At 46.4% G+C, this 16,711-nt stretch overlaps 1 protein-coding gene across 1 annotated transcript in view; it reads left to right on the top strand.

The window, feature by feature from the left end:
• Nucleotides 1-16,711, top strand: part of LOC126278325 (ras-responsive element-binding protein 1-like) — a 380,719-nt gene that overhangs the window by 198,227 nt on the left and 165,781 nt on the right. Inside the window, exon 3 of the mRNA XM_049978343.1 lies at nucleotides 16,199-16,233. The gene's annotated coding sequence lies outside the window, so the exon portion shown is untranslated. The remainder of the gene's footprint in view (nucleotides 1-16,198; nucleotides 16,234-16,711) is intronic.

Raw genomic sequence — 16,711 nt, forward strand, 5'->3', positions numbered from 1 at the left:
GTTTGTGATACTGGAACCTTCTTATACACAGTTCCTTGCTGTTGTTGTTGGCGGTTTCGTAGATCGAAGCCTATTAGTGTTTGCAGCCTCAATGTCTTGGTGGATTGACAGGCTTCGATTTCCCATGATGTTTTTGTATTCACGTACCAGGGTGTCAGTACTTCGCAGGTGTGGCGGCGGGAAGTGGCTTAATATTGGGAACCATTGCGTTGGAGTGGGTTTAATTACTCCATAAATCATCCTTAGAGTGTTATGCAACGGGACATCCACCTTTTCTACATGTGGGTTGTTTAGCCAAATCGGGGCACAGTATTCGGCAGCCGAGAATACAGTTGCTAAAGCAGAGGTGCGGAGAGTGGAGGCCGTTGCTCCCCAGGTAGTACCTCAGAGCTTTTGAATACTGCTGTTTCTTGTCTTTAATTTTTCGGCAGTCTTTGTTAGATGCTCTTTAAAAGATAGTCTTCTGTCCAGCGTCATGCCCAAGTACTTCCGAGTGCCTGAGAATGGTGTTTAAAAAAATGTTCAAATGTGTGTGAAGTCTTATGGGACTTAACTGCTAAGGTCATCAGTCCCTAAGCTTACACACTACTTAACCTAAATTATCCCAAGGACAAACACACACACCCATGCCCGAGGGACCAGCCACACAGTCCATGACTGCAGCGCCTTAGACCGCTCGGGTGTTTTCAAATCGAATGTTGAGTTCCTTTGCAGCGAGTTTGTTATTGAGATGGAAGCAACTAAACTCTGTTTTGGAAGCATTTTGTTGAAGTCTCTACTTAAGGAAGTATTCGCGCTTTTATCTTCAGGTCTTTCGTTAGGATGTCCTCAAATGCTTCAATTGTGCTACATCTTGCAGCGAAGGCCCAATCATAAGCCTGCCCGAATTTTCTTGATTGTGTTTCCGGCAGGTCTGCAATATAGAAGCTAAATAGCAGTGGCGCGAGCACTGATCCTTGTGGTAAGCCATTCTTTAGTTTTTTGATGGAGCTGTAGTCAGTGCCCATGCTTATTTGGAGCATGCTGTCTATTAAGCGTGCTGTAGATTTGCAATGAATTACTCGGAGAATTTTGTACATGACGCCTTCTCTCCACATAGTGTCGTAAGCTGCTGAGAGGTCAATAAAGGCCACTGATGTTTTCAATTTTCTTTGGGATCGCGCCTCAGTGTAAGTAGTGAGTGACAACATCTGGTCAGTACAATTTCTTTCTGGCCGAAAGCTTGCCTGTTCAACTGGGATCACCCTGAACAATTCTGGGCTAATTCTGTTATATAAAAGGCTCTCTAGTAATTTGTAAATTACAGACAGCAGGGCAATTGGTCTGTAGCTTTTAGGCTTGTCAGCTGGCTTCCCAGGCTTTAGAACAGCTGTTACCTTAGAGCGTTTGAGTTCTTGTGGGATATTGCACGTGCACCCTAGGTAAGGCTAAATGAACTAACACATACTGGCAGTCAGATAATCTAAGGAACTCCTGACTATAAGACACTTTCAGAAAGATAAATGATATTTAGTGGTTATAGAAGTTTTATTAAACCACGAACTACTGAGTCAGTGGGACAATTAGTACTGCATATTTCTAATAACCGGTTTTTATTGAATGGTGAAGCAGTTATCAGCGCACCTCAGTTGCTATCTACAACTTCTCAGAAATCAATGCTAACGATCCACATAGATGTTAGGCAATTGTTACGTAACAGGCTTCCACGGCACGACTCCTCTCCCAAGTGACGCTTGCTTCACTCACATCCTGCACCTCCACTTAAAATCAACCAAGTTACAAGGTGTGAACTACCCTTATTATTTGTAAAAAAATGGTTCAAATGGCTCTGAGCACTATGGGACTCAACTGCTGTGGTCATCAGTCCCCTAGAACTTAGAACTACTTAAACCTAAGTAACCTAAGGACATCACACACATCCATGCCCGAGGCAGGATTCGAACCTGCGGCCGTAGCAGTCGCACGGTTCCGGACTGCGCGCCTAGAACCGCGAGACCTCCGCGGCCGGCTATTGTTTGTAAATCACTTATATCTGAACCGCCAGGAACTGGTGCCTGACCACTGCCACTAATAACAATTACATTGTGTAGGTCGTAGAGCAACGTAGCAGCTATTACATACACTCATGCTCAGAAAAAAAAACAGAACCGCTTGAACTACTAGAGATAGGATGTTCATATTCAGAGGACTTGTACGGTACTGCGTTCTGCAGAAATGATTAGCATTTCAGTCACCTCCGATCAGCGTATCTCCTGTTGCCTAGTAGGCATATGGTTCGCCATGGGCCCTGATAACTTGTTCCATGCGTGATGGCGTCGACGTGTATCAGGCGCGAACGGCTTCCTGTGGTACAGCCACCCGTGCTGCGTTCACCTGGCTCCAAATTCACCTGTGGCGGTTGGCATTGGGTCACAGCGCTGCATCTGTCGTTTCACCAAATCCCACACATTTACGATTGGCGACAAGTCTGGTGATCTGGCGCACCAGGGCAAAAGATTGAAGTCCCGTCATACCAAGAAGGGTCGTGTTTCTGCAGCAACACGTTTCTTGCTGAAAAATGGTGTCTGGGGTGCTGTGCAGAAAGGGCATGGCTACGGGTCACAGGATGTCATTCGCGAAGGTCACGTTGGTCACAGTGGCCCAGACACGCACCAACTGTGATTTGTGGTTGTACCCAACAGCACCGCACACCATGAGGCCTTGAGTTCGCGCTGTGTGTCTTGTGCGAATGCAGCCACTGTGGTGCCGCTCACCCTGTCTGCGGTGAACCAAAATGCGACTACCATTTTCAAACAGACTCTGAATTCGTCCGAAAACACAGTCTGATGCTATTCCTGTCCCCAGTGATCTTAACGACTTTAATTGATGCGTACGATAGTAGAAGTACTTTTGGGAATGCCGTATATTTCTGCAAAACACTTATTGGTGTCGATGGTCGAGCAATTAAATAAAATATAAGTTGAATAACAGGGAAACAATAGCTTCCTACTGCTCGTAATTAGTTATGAACAACACAGCTCGTGAGATATTCACTTCTAAACGCACACTACGTCTTCACTGCAGAAGCCACGGAAATCACATAAGAGCACAGATCGGCACTACGAAATATTTCCATTCTCCGCGACCACGCGCAAACTGCACCACACTGTCCAAGTCTCTCTCGCGACCGTCCGCTGCGCCGTTGCGTCCAGTACTTTCCGTGTCCTGGGCGACTCTCCAGAACTCCCGCACCGCCAGAACTTCCCGTGTTCTCCTGTCCCGAACTCGCTTCCCTCCAGTCTCCCCATTCACGAACGCTGTGATTGGCTAGAGCGCTCGCGCCATGTCTCCTAGCCGATGCACCCTCAAAATCATAATGAAACATATTCGAAATACTGGATTTACATTTAAATACTTGAAATTAAATAAATATTCCTACGGTTGGAACATAAACACGTTCTAACACACATTATTAAATACATAAACAAATCAAATAAACACATATCAGAGGAATAGAAACAAAAGGTAGGCCAGTAGCCTAATGTCTCTGTGTTTTCTAAGATACAGTAAATATTTAACCAATTTCCTCATGAATAGATCGGATATAAACAAAGACATGGATGAATGAATATATTTATTTTTGTGTTAGCAGAAGAGCCAACACCGTGTTACGAGTGGAGGCCGAAATGCACGCGTTTTAGCTCACGCAGGCTGGCGTGAGAAGGGAAGAACTATACTGACGTGAGGTCTGGAACATGACACGGAATGAGAGTTCAGAAAGCGGACGCAATTACTTTGATACTTAAATGTAATCCATCAATGATGAACGCCGCTTTTGACGGTACATGATTCACAATATTATCTGTTCAGAATACATTCTTGAAGGTAGTAATTATAGTAACTGAATATGACGCCTTGTAAGTCGTAGCAAATGACGTAGCTGAAGGCTATGCTAAATTGTCGTCTCTGCAAATGAGAGCGTATGTAGACAGTGAACCATCGCTAGCAAAGTCGGCTGTAAAACTGGGGCGAGTGCTAGGAAGTCTCTCTAGACCTGCCGTGTGGCGGCGCTCTGTCTGCAATCACTGATAGTGGCGACACGCGGGTCCGACGTATACTACCGGACTGCGGCCGATTCAAAGGCACCTAGCAAGTATGGTGTCTGGCGGTGACACCACATTTATAAGCATTTTGCTACCGTTCTTTTGTGTAACTGTGGAGTACTTACGGCCTGACGCGATCTTTGACCTCCAATAACTCATGTACTATTCAAGTTACATGCCTGTAATTTATACCAATTTAGCTTTTTAAAGAAACATAGCTCGACGAAATCGGTTGAACCGTTTAGATTCTGGAAATTCGTTGCTGGGTGTTACTTGTATAATTTATCGTCAGATACTAAACATTAAACTAATAAATATATTAAAAATCTGATTACACCATCAGAATCGTCGTGCACATAATGGTAATGTACATGTTTATTTTTGAGGTATCATGAATCATATGTCCACTATTAATTTCTATACGAACAGTGAAATGTCTGCCATTTAGGTTTCACAAAATCCGCCATCTTTGGCACTTCCCGCATAGACATTTCCTTCATCGACGCAAAGCACCGTCTACGTCACAGTGTCAACATGGAATTCCCAGCCACGCGACTGTACCATGCGCTGGGGCTACCCCTCTCGTCCGTCTAACGCTTAGCAACACATGGTCGCCAAGCCGAGCGGCCACTGCTTCCTCAGAACTTACAAGGGAACCTCCCCATCGCAACCCCCTCAGATTTACTTATACGTTGGCACAGTGGATAGGCCTTGAAAAACTGAACACAGATCAATCGACAAAACAGGAAGAACTTGTGTGGAACTACGAAAAAATAAGCAAAATATGCAAACTGAGTAGTCCATGCGCTAGATACGCAACATCAAGGCTAATCTGAGCTCACGAGCGCCAGTCCCGTGGTTAGCGTGAGGAACGAAAGGTCCTTGGTTCAAGTCTTCCCTCGAGTGAAAAGTTTAATTTTTTATTTTCAGACAATTCTCAAAGTTCAGGCACTTACACACAATCAACTTCGCACACGAAAATTCCAGGACATGTTCAGATTTGCTTGGACATATGCAGGATTTCCAAGCAAATCTGAACATGTCCTGGAATTGGAATATGCTTGGACATATGCAGGATTTTGGAAGAGCAGTTGAATGGAATGGACAATGTCTTGAAAGGAGGATATAAGATGAACATCAACAAAAGCAAAATGTAGGATGATGGTATGTAGTCGATGGTTCAAATGGCTCTGAGCACTATGGGACTTAACATCTGTGGTCACCAGTCCCCTAGAACTTAGAACTACTTAAACATAAGTAACCTAAGGACATCACACACATCCATGCCCGAGGCAGAATTCAAACCTGCGACAATAGCCGTCCCGCGGTTCCGGACTGAGCGCCTGAACCGCTAGACCATCGCGGCCGGTGGAATGTAGTCGAATTAAGTCGGGTGATGTTGAGGGTATTAGATTAGGAAATAAGACACTTAAAGTAGTAAAGGAGTTTTGCTATTTGGGGAGCAAAATAACTGACGATGGTCGAAGTAGAGAGGATATAAAATGTAGACAGGCAATGGAAGGAAAGCGTTTCTGAAGAAGAGACATTTGTTAACATCGAGTATAGATTTAAGTGTCAGGAAGTCATTTCTGAAAGTATTTGTATGGAGTGTAGCCATGTATGGAAGTGAAACATGGACGATAAATAGTTTGGACAAGAAGAGAATAGAAGCTTTCGAAATGTGGTGCTACAGAAGAATGCTGAAGATTAGTTGGGTAGATCACATAACTAATGAGGAAGTATTGAATAGGATTGGGGAGAAGAGAAGTTTGTGGCACAACTTGACCAGAAGAAGGGATCGGTTGGTAGGACATGTTCTGAGGCATCATGGGATCACCAATTTAGTATTGGAGGGCAGCGTGGAGGGTAAAAATCGTAGAGGAAGACCAAGAGATGAATACACTAAGCAGATTCAGAAGGATGTGGGTTGCAGTAAGTACTGGGAGATGAAGAAGCTTGCACAGGATGGGGTAGCATGGAGAGCTGCATCAAACCAGTCTCAGGACTGAAGACCACAACGACAACAACATGCAGAATTTGACGGTCTACACACGGAAAAATTTGAGAACGTTAAAAACATATGTTCTGATAGAGCACAGGGAAAACTGTGCGACTGTGAAACTGTTGCATTCATTTGTTGCAGTTTATGTGACAAACTCTTATGTTTTCATCACTTTTTTTTGGGAGTGATTATCACATCCACAAGAAAACCTAAATCGGGCAGGCATACGCCAAGTGTACAAGTTAGGTGGGCCGACAACATATTCCTGTCATGTGACGCACATTCCGTCACCAGTGTCGTATAGATTATAGCAGACGCGTTTTCCTGTGGAGGAATCGGTTGACTTATGACCTTGCGATCAAATGTTTTCGGTTCCCATTGGAGAGGCACGTCCTTTCGTCTACTAATCGCACGATTTACCGGTGCGGTCGCAAAACACAGACACTAAACTTATTACAGTGAACAGAGACGTCAGTGAACGAACGGACAGATCATAACTTTGCGAACATAAAGAAATCAGACTCTTCACTGGAGGGAAGACTTGAAACAAGGACCTCTTGTTCAGCAGCTGCTCGCGCTAACCACGGGACCACGGCGCTCCTGAGCTCACGTTAGCCTTGATGTTGCCTATCTTACACATGGACTACTCAGTTTGTATATTTTGCTTATTTTTTTCTTAGTTCCACACAACTTCTTCCTGTTTTCTCGATCTATCTGTGTTCAGTTTTTCAAGTCCTATCCAGTGTGCCAACTTATATCTAAATCTGAGGGGGGTGCGATGGGGAGGTGACGTGGTCAACGTTACCTTGTACAGCAGCAACTTCTCTGACGCTGACATTAGGGTTATCGTCAACTGCACGAAGAATTGCCTCGTCCACTGCAGGTGTCCTCGTCGTTCTAGGTCTTCTCCAGTCGCGATTCATAGGCTGGAATGTTCCACGCTCCCTAAGACGCCGATCAATTGCTTCGAACGTCTTCCTGTCGGGACACCTTCGTTCTGGGAAATCTGTCTCGATACAAACGTACCGCGCCACGGCTATTGCCCCGTGCTAATCCATACATCAAATGGGCATCTGCCAACTCTGCATTTGCAAACTTTGCACTGACTGCAAAACCACGTTCGTGATGAACACTAACCTGTTGATGCTCTGTACTGATGTTCTTGATGCTAGTACTGTAGAGCAATGAGTCGCATGTCAACACAAGAACTGTAGTCAACATTACCTTCCTTCAATTGGGCCAACTGGCGGTGAATCGTGGGAGTACAGTACATACTGACGAAACTAAAATGAGCTCTAACACGGAAATTAAGCGTTTCCGGACACATGTCTACATAACACCTTTTGTTCATTTGTGTGTGAGGAATGTTTCCTGAAAGTTTGGCCGTACCTTTTTGTAACACCCTGTCTTTGATCATGTACTCGTCTCTCGTACTGTGCATGCAGGATGATTTTGATATTGCTCTCCTTTCTGATGTTGCAATTCTGGCAACCGACAGCGCGGAGACGAGCGGTCGCAGGCCTTTTCGCCTGCAGGCGGCGGCAAGCGGGCGCGCCGCCCTGTACACACAGAGCCGCGGCAGGCGGCGGTGAGTCAGCGCGCACGCACCCGCCGTTCGCCTGCTACGCACACGCAAACGGCCGGCCGCGGCCGCTCCCTCTCCGTCACTCCCGCTGCATCCGGCGACACAATCGATATCTCGTTTTTCTGCCTTCCCGCCTCCCTCTCGTCGCTGCTCGACCACTGTGTGTTCTCCACACGCGCTGGCCGGAGGAAAACGCCACACTTTTGTACAGTGCCAGTTCCGAGAAATCACCACACGGCATTAATCTTGTGGAATCAAGAAAACCATCAGTTTTCCATGACACAAAATAGAACGCTACCAGGAAGGCTGCGGCAAACAGCCCTGAATACCTGGCGCAAGTTTGTGCACTCTTCTCTCCTTTGTCAACCTTTCCTTCTCAGAGTAGCACTTGCACGCCACGTCTTCAATTACACTACTGGCCATTAAAATTGCTACACCAAGAAGAAATGCACATGCTGAACGGGTATTCATTGGACAAATATATTATACTAGAACTGACATGTGATTACATTTCCACGCAATTTCGGTGCATAGATCCTGAGAAATCAGTACCCAGAACAACCACCTCTGGCCGTAATAACGGCTTAGATACGCCTGGGCATTGAGTCAAACAGAGCTTGGATGACCTGTACAGCTACAGCTGCCCATGCAGCTTCAACACGATACCACAGTCCATCAAGAGTAGTGACTGGCGTATTGTGACGAGCCAGTTGTTTTCAGACGTTTTCAATTGGTCACAGATCTGGAGAATGTGCTGGCCAGGACAGTAGACGAACATTTTCTGTATCCAGAAAGGCCCGTACAGGACCTGCAACATGAGGTCGTGCATTATCCTGCTGAAATGTAGGGTTTCACAGGGATCGAATGAAGGGTAGAGTCACGGGTCGTAACACATCTGAAATGTAACGTCCACTGTTGAAAGTGCCGTCAATGTGAACAAGATTGGACCGAGACGTGTAACCTATGGCACCCCATACCATCACGCCGGCTGATACGCCAGTACGGCGATGAGGAATACACGCTTCCAATGCGCGTTCACCGCGATGTCGCCAAACACGGATGCGACCATAAAAAAATGGCTCTGAGCACTATGGGACTTAACATCTATGGTTATCAGTCCCCTAGAACTTACTTAAACCTAACTAACCTAAGGACAACACACAACACCCAGCTATCACGAGGCAGAGAAAATCCCTGACCCGCCGGGAATCGAACCCGGGAACCCGGGCGTGGGAAGCGAGAACGCTACCGCACGACCACGAGATAAGGGGGATGCGACCATCATGATGCTGTAAACAGAACCTGGATTCATCCGAAAAAAATGACGTTTTGCCATTCGTGCACCCAGGTGCGTTGTTCAGTACACCATCGCAGGCGCTCCTGTTTGTGATACAGTGTCAAGGGTAACCGCATCCATGGTCTCCGAATTGATAGTCCTTGCTGCTGCAACGTCGTCGATCTGTTCATGCAAATCTTTGTTGTCTTGCAAACCTCCCCATCTGTTGACTCAGGGATCGAGACGTGGCTGCCCGATCCATTACAGCCATGCGGATAAGATCCTGTCACCTCGAGTGCTAGTGATACGAGGTCGTTGGGATCCAGCACGGCATTCCATATTACCCTCCTGAACCCACCGATTCCATATTCTGCTAACAGTCATTGGATCTCGACCAACGCGAACAGCAATGTCGCGATACGATAAACCGCAATCGTGATATGATACAATCCGACCTTTGTCGAAGTCGGAAACGTGATGGTACGCATTTCTCCTCCTTATATGAAGCATTACAACAACGTTTCACCAGGTAACGCCGGCAACTGCTGTTTGTGTATGAGAAATCGGTTGGAAACTTTCCTCACGTTAGCACGTTGTAAGTGTCGCCACCGGCGCCAACCTTGTGTGAATGCGCTGAAAAGCTAATCATATATAACAGCATCTTCTTCCTGTGGGTTAAATTCGCGTCTGTAGCACGTCATCTTCGTGGTGTAGCAATTTTAATGGCCAGTAGTGTATATGTTGCATACATTTTAGTTTTCCTCTACATTTTTGCTCTCTACAGCTCATTCTAGTAGTATGTAAGTTATTCCGTTGTGTCCTAACACATGTTCTATCATCCCCTTTCCTCTCATGCACAGAAAATGATTGTCACCCTTCATCTCTAGACAACCGATTACACAACGATCGTTAGCATTGCTACACGAGAAAGGAGACTAAGTGACGCAATTTTACTCATTCTGCATGTGCTATACTGTACATCTAAAAGTAATACCGCACTGAGAAAAAGTCACTGCAGCAGAGCGTTGCGGCACAATGAGACCAAATGTACACTGAAGAGCCGAAGAAACTGCTACACTTGCCTAAATCGTGTAGAGCCTCCGCGAGCAGGCAGAAGTGCCGCAACACGACGTGGCATGGACTCGACTAATGGTTAAAGTGGTGCTGGTAGGGATTGACACCACTAATCCTGCTGGAGGGATGTCCATAAATCCGTAAGAGTACTAGGGGGTGTAGCTCTCTTCCGAACAGCACGTTGCAAGGCATCCCGGGTATGCTCAATAGTGTTCATGTCTGGGGAGTTTTTTGGCAAGCGGATGTGTTTAAACTCAGAAGAGCCAGGCGCAGTGGCCGAGCGGTTGTAGGCGCTTCAGTCCGGAATCGCGCTGCTGCTACGGTAGCAGGTTCGAATCCTGCCGCAGGCATGGATGTGTGTGATGTCCGTAGGTTACTTAGATTTAAGTAGTTCTGAGTCTAGGGGACTGATGACATCAGATGTTAAGTCCATAGCGCTTTGAGCCATTTGAAACTCAGAAGAGTGTTCCTGGAGCCGCTCTGTAGTAGTTCTGGACGTGTAGGGTGGCGCATTGTCCTGTTAGAACTGCCCAAGTCCGTCGGAACACACAATGGACATGAATGGATGCAGGTGATCAGACAGGATGCTTACGTACGTGTCATCTGTCAGAGTCGTGTCTAGACGTAACGGGAGTCCCACATCACTCCAACTGCCTGCCTACGCCCCGCACCATAACAGAGCCTCCACCAGCTTGAACAGTCCCCTGCTGACATTCGGCGTCCATGGATTCATGAGGTTGTCTCCATACCCGTTCACGCCCATCCACTCGACGGACGAGGACCAGGACGTGTTTACCGTACTCTTCGTGGCCACCAAACTCCGCGGAATTAAACCCATTCGGCAATTTCCGGGACCACCCCGATCGGGCTGTTCGCTCCATGGATCCCTGACCGAAAAACCTAGGGCATCTGGCCACTGCATTGAAATCGACATAGCTCCACCTCCTTGTCGGTACCTTACAGAACCTCATTGACTGAACTCCTGCGCGTCTCGCAGAAGTTCGCGCTGCAAAAAGTGGTTTCTCAAGCTTCTGACAGGTGGTCACATTAACTGGACAGTGTAGAAGTAATGGGGTAACGATTATTCGCTGCTCATTGCCTACCTGACGAATTAACGCGTCCGTAGTAGCCCATCTAATCAACGAAACGTTGGACATTAACAGAAAGACAGGAAGGACGTACTGCTACCTCGCTTTCTCGTTCTCAGAATCTCGCCGCTCCCGGCACTTTCGATACCGAGTAAATGGCAAACTGTCGACGTGAGTGTCTGCGACGCCGCCTTAGGCGGGCAGGAGGTGCCCCTGCTTGGGTAACGCGACCCGCTTCGGTGAGGATGGATTCGCCTTTCGTCACGACACGGACACAGCCAGATGGTGCAACGCGTCGCAGCCCGCTTGCTGTATCAGGCCGACTGCTTACAAGCGGCGCGTCCATTTCCCAAACAAACACCTGTCACCGGCGCTGTGTGCTGCGTGTGTAGATACGCGCGGAGGCGGAGGCGTGTAGCCGCCGCCCAAACACCAAGAGATACCACGCGCCATGCGCAACACCTCTGACGTCACGCGGCCGCAGGTGGATGTCATTAAAGGGACTACAGGCGACTCTCGCACGTGCGACGTCACGGCCTAGCAGAACAGCGCCTACTTGTAATATCCATAATCGCTTCATTGCTTATCCGAGTCGTGTCTCTCCCTAATAAGCACGATGAAGCTCTTTATTCGACGACAGGTGAAAACGTTTTGATTGTCACCACGAAAAAATCAAGCCGTTACCACGAAACTTGGTGGTGGTTTTAGTCCTTCTCTACATATTCATCCTTAAATGTGACACATTTTCCCCACCGATGCATAACTTGGCAGATTGTACACTACTGGCCATTAAAATTGCTACACCAAGAAGAAACTCAGATGATAAACGGGTATTCATTGGACAAATATATTATTCTAGAACTGACACGTGATTACCTTTTCACGCAATTTGGGTGCATAGATCCTGTGAAATCAGGTGTATTGTGACGAGCCAGTTGCTCGGCCACCATTGACCAGACGTTTTCAATTGGTGAGAGATCTGGAGAATGTGCTGGTCAGGGCAGCAGTCGAAGATTTTCTGAATCCAGAAAGGCCCGTACAGGATCTGCAACATGCGGTCGTGCATTATCCTTCTGAAATGTTGGGTTTCACAGGGATCGAATGAAGGGTAGAGTCACGGGTCGTAACACAGCTGAAATATAACGTCCACTGTTCAAAGTGCCGTCAATGCGAACAAGATTGGACTGAGACGTGTAACCAATAGCACCCAATACCATCACTCCGGGTGATACGCCAGTATGGTGATGACGAATACACGCTTCCAAGGTGCGTTTACTGCGATGTCGCCAAACACGGATGTGACCATCATGATGCTGTAAAGAGAACCTGGATTTGTACGAAAAAATGTCGTTTTGCCATTCGTGCATCCAGGTTCGTTGTTGAGTACACCATCGCAGGCGCTCCTGTCTGTGATGCAGCGTCAAGGGTAACAGCAGCCATGGTCTCCGAGCTGATAGTCCATGCTGCTGCAAACGTTGTCCTGGGCCCCCACCGAGGGTGCTTAACAGATACAATCGGAAGTGACCAGAGAGGCAGCTTCCTATACCAACATGACAAGGGACGGACAGGACCATACAAAGAATAGAAACCTCTCTGCTTTTAGAAAGCGTAGCTACCTGTTCCGACGTTGGTCCATATGTTCTCTAGCAGACAGGCTTGTCTGCTACCATTAAGCATGCAACTAGAAATACATTTGCTCATTCATCCTCTCACACAGAAGGGAAGGGGGATGACAGTATCTTATCACATACAGTATATAAAAGAAAGCGGATGTAGGTTCTGTGTGAGACTGTGTGACATGAATTACATATAAACTGTGTTTTAATGTGTAGTAGTGTGACAGATCGTTCTTGATTATGTGTAAAAGTGACACATTCCACTGCTCAGTCTCCTCCCAGATAGTCAGAAACACCACAGTAAATTTAGAAGTGGAATGTATGCCGTAAATGACAACAGATTTAAGAAATTAAGATGAAAGGAATCCAACAGAGACCTTTCAGCATACCTTCACACACACGGTCCACAAACCTCGGTGTGCGGTGAATAATTTCTGCTGCTGCCATATCTCGTACAAAGAGATTTTCCAACTGTACACGAAGTCTAATACGCAAGACCCTTCACATGGCCTCACAAGAAGAAGTCGACGGGAGCTAAATATGGTGATCGTCGTCATCAGAGAGTTGATCCACCTGTAACTGTCCATCTTACACCGTGTGTTTGGCTGAGATGTTCGCGGACGCCACGAGCAAATTGTGCTGGCGCACTGTCGTGTTGGAACCACATTTTCTGACGAAATGATAGTGGCAAACCTTCTAATAACACCCGTTAAGTAGTTTTTGTCCCCATCTCAGCTTGTGAGCATATCATGAAGCGGGAGATCCTAAAGTGACCCGATCTTCAAACTACTTTACGAGGGGCGTTTGAAAAGTCCGTGCAAAGTCCAAGAGATGGCACCACCAGCGAGTATCGAGGTCATGTGCAGTTAGTAGCATCTTTGGAAAGAACGAACAGCTAGTTTCAGTCACATTGGTCTATTTCTTTGTGTTTGACATTCGTATCAATTTTGTGTGGTGCTTAAACATTACTTTATGTAAGACAAAACGCCTCAGGAGAGTAAAGAGAAGCTTGATAAACATTTCGGTGACTCTGCACCTTCGATTAGAACAGTATATAACTGGCTTCAAAATTTTCGGAGTGGTCATATGGGTACAAGTGGTGCTGAACGATGTGGACGTCCTGTGGAGGTTACGACTCCAAAAATCATAGATAAAATCCATGAGGTGGTGATGGATGACAGAAGAGTTAAGGTGCGTGAGATTGATAGTGCTGTGGGCATCTCGAATGAACGGGTAAATAATATTTTGCATAAATATTTGTTCATGAGAAAGCTATCCGCAAGATGGGTCAAGATGGGTTCCGCGATTGCTCACGCTTGACCAAAAACGGAATCGTACGCAGTGTCGCAAGGATGGTTTGCAACTGTTCAGGAAGAATCCGCAAGACTGCGTCGTTTCATCACTGTGGATAAAACATGGATACATTACTATACTCCGGAGACCAAACAACAATCTAAACAATGGGTTACCAAGGGAGAATCTGCACCAAAAATGGCGAAGACCATTCATTCGGCCGGGAAGTTTATGGCGACTGTCTTTGGAGATTGGCAAGGGATAATCATCATCGATTATCTGGAAAATGGTGAAACTATTACAGGTGAATATTACTCATCGTTATTGGACCGTTTGAAGCTGCAAGAAAAACGCCGGCGATTGGACTGCAAAACAGTCCTTTTCCATCACAACAATGCACCAGCACACACCTCAGCAGTTATGGTCGCAAAATCAATGAAATTAAGATTCTAACTCGTTTCGCATCCCCCCTATTCTCCAGACTTGGCTCGCTCCGAATACTATTTGTTCCCCAATTTGAAGAAATGGCTGGCGGGACAACGATTTTATTCAAACGAGTAGGTGGTTGCAGCAACTAATAGCTATTTTGCAGACTTGGACAATTCATATTATTCGGAAGGTCGGTATGACACTATCAAATTTCTTTGTCAAAGATTTTCAAAGATGTGATCAAATATTCCCTCAAATATATTTGACAAAGATCTTTGACATAGCGCTAGAAGGGTTATTACACTGTCATCATATTTTTCGTCAAAGTTCAAGATGGCTGACAACAACTTGTTATTAACCGCAGCAGTTGCATGTACCACAATTGCACTGTGTGCACATGCGGAAGAGAAGCGGGGGAAAAAGGAAACATTCCTGGGTGAAGCCGTGGGTTTTACGAGGACACGGTAAAAGCATTCAACAGAACTTGTTGCGTGAGCTTATTGTGGAGGACGTCAAGTCGTACATCAATTACTTAAGAATGGATGAACATACATTTCTGTATGTGCTCAATAAAGTGTATCCTCATATCACAGAGGTCAATATTCACTTAAGAACTGCTACATCTGCAGAAGACAGGCTCACTGTAACACCCTGATTCCTTGCTATAGGAGAAGGTTAGGTTAGGTCAGGTCCCCAATCTTCGTAATCAATTTTTGTATTCAGCCTGCCTCATGTTGTAAAGCGCCTCATCAGCTTCATACATCTCTATTAATTTTGTAGTTGTCGGCACACACCAATTGTATTTACCGGCAATGTTTATAAAAACACTACAGACGACAGAATGCAGCGATTCTAGCGCACCATGTGATAACATATCACATTGCAGTGAACAGAAGACAAGCGACTTCTTTGATCAAATCTACAGCGAGACCCTAGATTTGATCAAATATTGGACGACATTTGTCAAAGTTCCCTATTACACAATCAAATATGTTTGACAAAGATATTGGACAGAGATATTTGACAAAGAAATCGATAGTGTAATACCAGCCGAGGGGATCAAGAAATTAGAACAGCGATGGACGAAGTGTATAAATCTAAAAAGGAGACCATGTCGAGAAATAAAAAAGGTTTACCCCAAACACGTAATTTTATTTTTGCACGAATTTTTCAAACGCCCCTCGTACATCCAACCGGTACTTTTTGAGACAAGGGTTTGTTACCAAAACCTCTACAACCCCTGTAAGTATACTATAGGAACTGTGAAACACCCTGTATACCACACAAAAATAAATGAAAATGTAGCGAGTGGTCGCAGGGAGCTTAGTTGCACTAACACAGCCCTGTACATGGAGAGTTGATGTTGGGAGTTCGGAGCTACAGTGCGAGCCGCGGGCAGCAATACTGCAGTCGTCACCGCCTGCCGGGCTGTTGGTTGGCCCACTTAGACCGCACCCTCTGCAGTAGCAGCCGTAACAGTTTTGGAGAACGGGACGGCGTCTGCTGACGAAGCGAGGGCAGTTCGGTCCATCGACGAAGGCGCGCCCTGGCGGCGGCTCTGAGGGGTGTACAAACAGCGACACTCGTGTCGTCTGCCGCACGTGCCCATATTGACGCCTGTCGGTGAAAGCCTCCTCTGGTTCCTCAGCCGGTGGACCAATGACGGCGGAGCTACGGGCTGTATCCCCGCAGGCGCAACTGCGACTAGTAATGTTCTGTACCGTTCACTCAAAGCCTTCGTTTCTGCTTTCAGGTGCCGTTCGACAACCCGGAGCGCAACACAAACAGGTAAGTCACACCTGTTCTCAAGTCTCTCTCTCTCTGGAATCGCAGTTGAACGTACCATTTGTTTATGTGATCAGTCAAGAAGGCAAACTCGTCGATGCCCTGCTAATAGGTCGAAACGGAAGCGATTGTAGTCCACCTCTCTATGGTTGTGGGATCAGATCAACAAGCAGTGCAGTCAATGTACAGATACGCTGCCCTGACAACGCCCACACACCAGTTACGAACGAAGACTGGGAAACTTACCGACAGATTAAAACTGTGTGCAACATCGAATACGTGGCATCGGTCTCGAAAGGTCAAGTTCCGAGTTCGAGTCCCGGTTCGGCACACAGTTTTATCCTGCCAATAAGTTTCAAACCAGTGTACATTCCATTGCACTATGAAATATTAATGGTTAAGGTTTAACGCCACATTGACCATGAGATCAATACATTGCGCAAGGATGGCTCAGCAAATCGTGTTTCGTCTTTCCGAGGGA

Source organism: Schistocerca gregaria, chromosome 6, assembly GCF_023897955.1.
Source record: "Schistocerca gregaria isolate iqSchGreg1 chromosome 6, iqSchGreg1.2, whole genome shotgun sequence".
NCBI classification, from domain to species: Eukaryota; Metazoa; Arthropoda; class Insecta; order Orthoptera; family Acrididae; genus Schistocerca; species Schistocerca gregaria.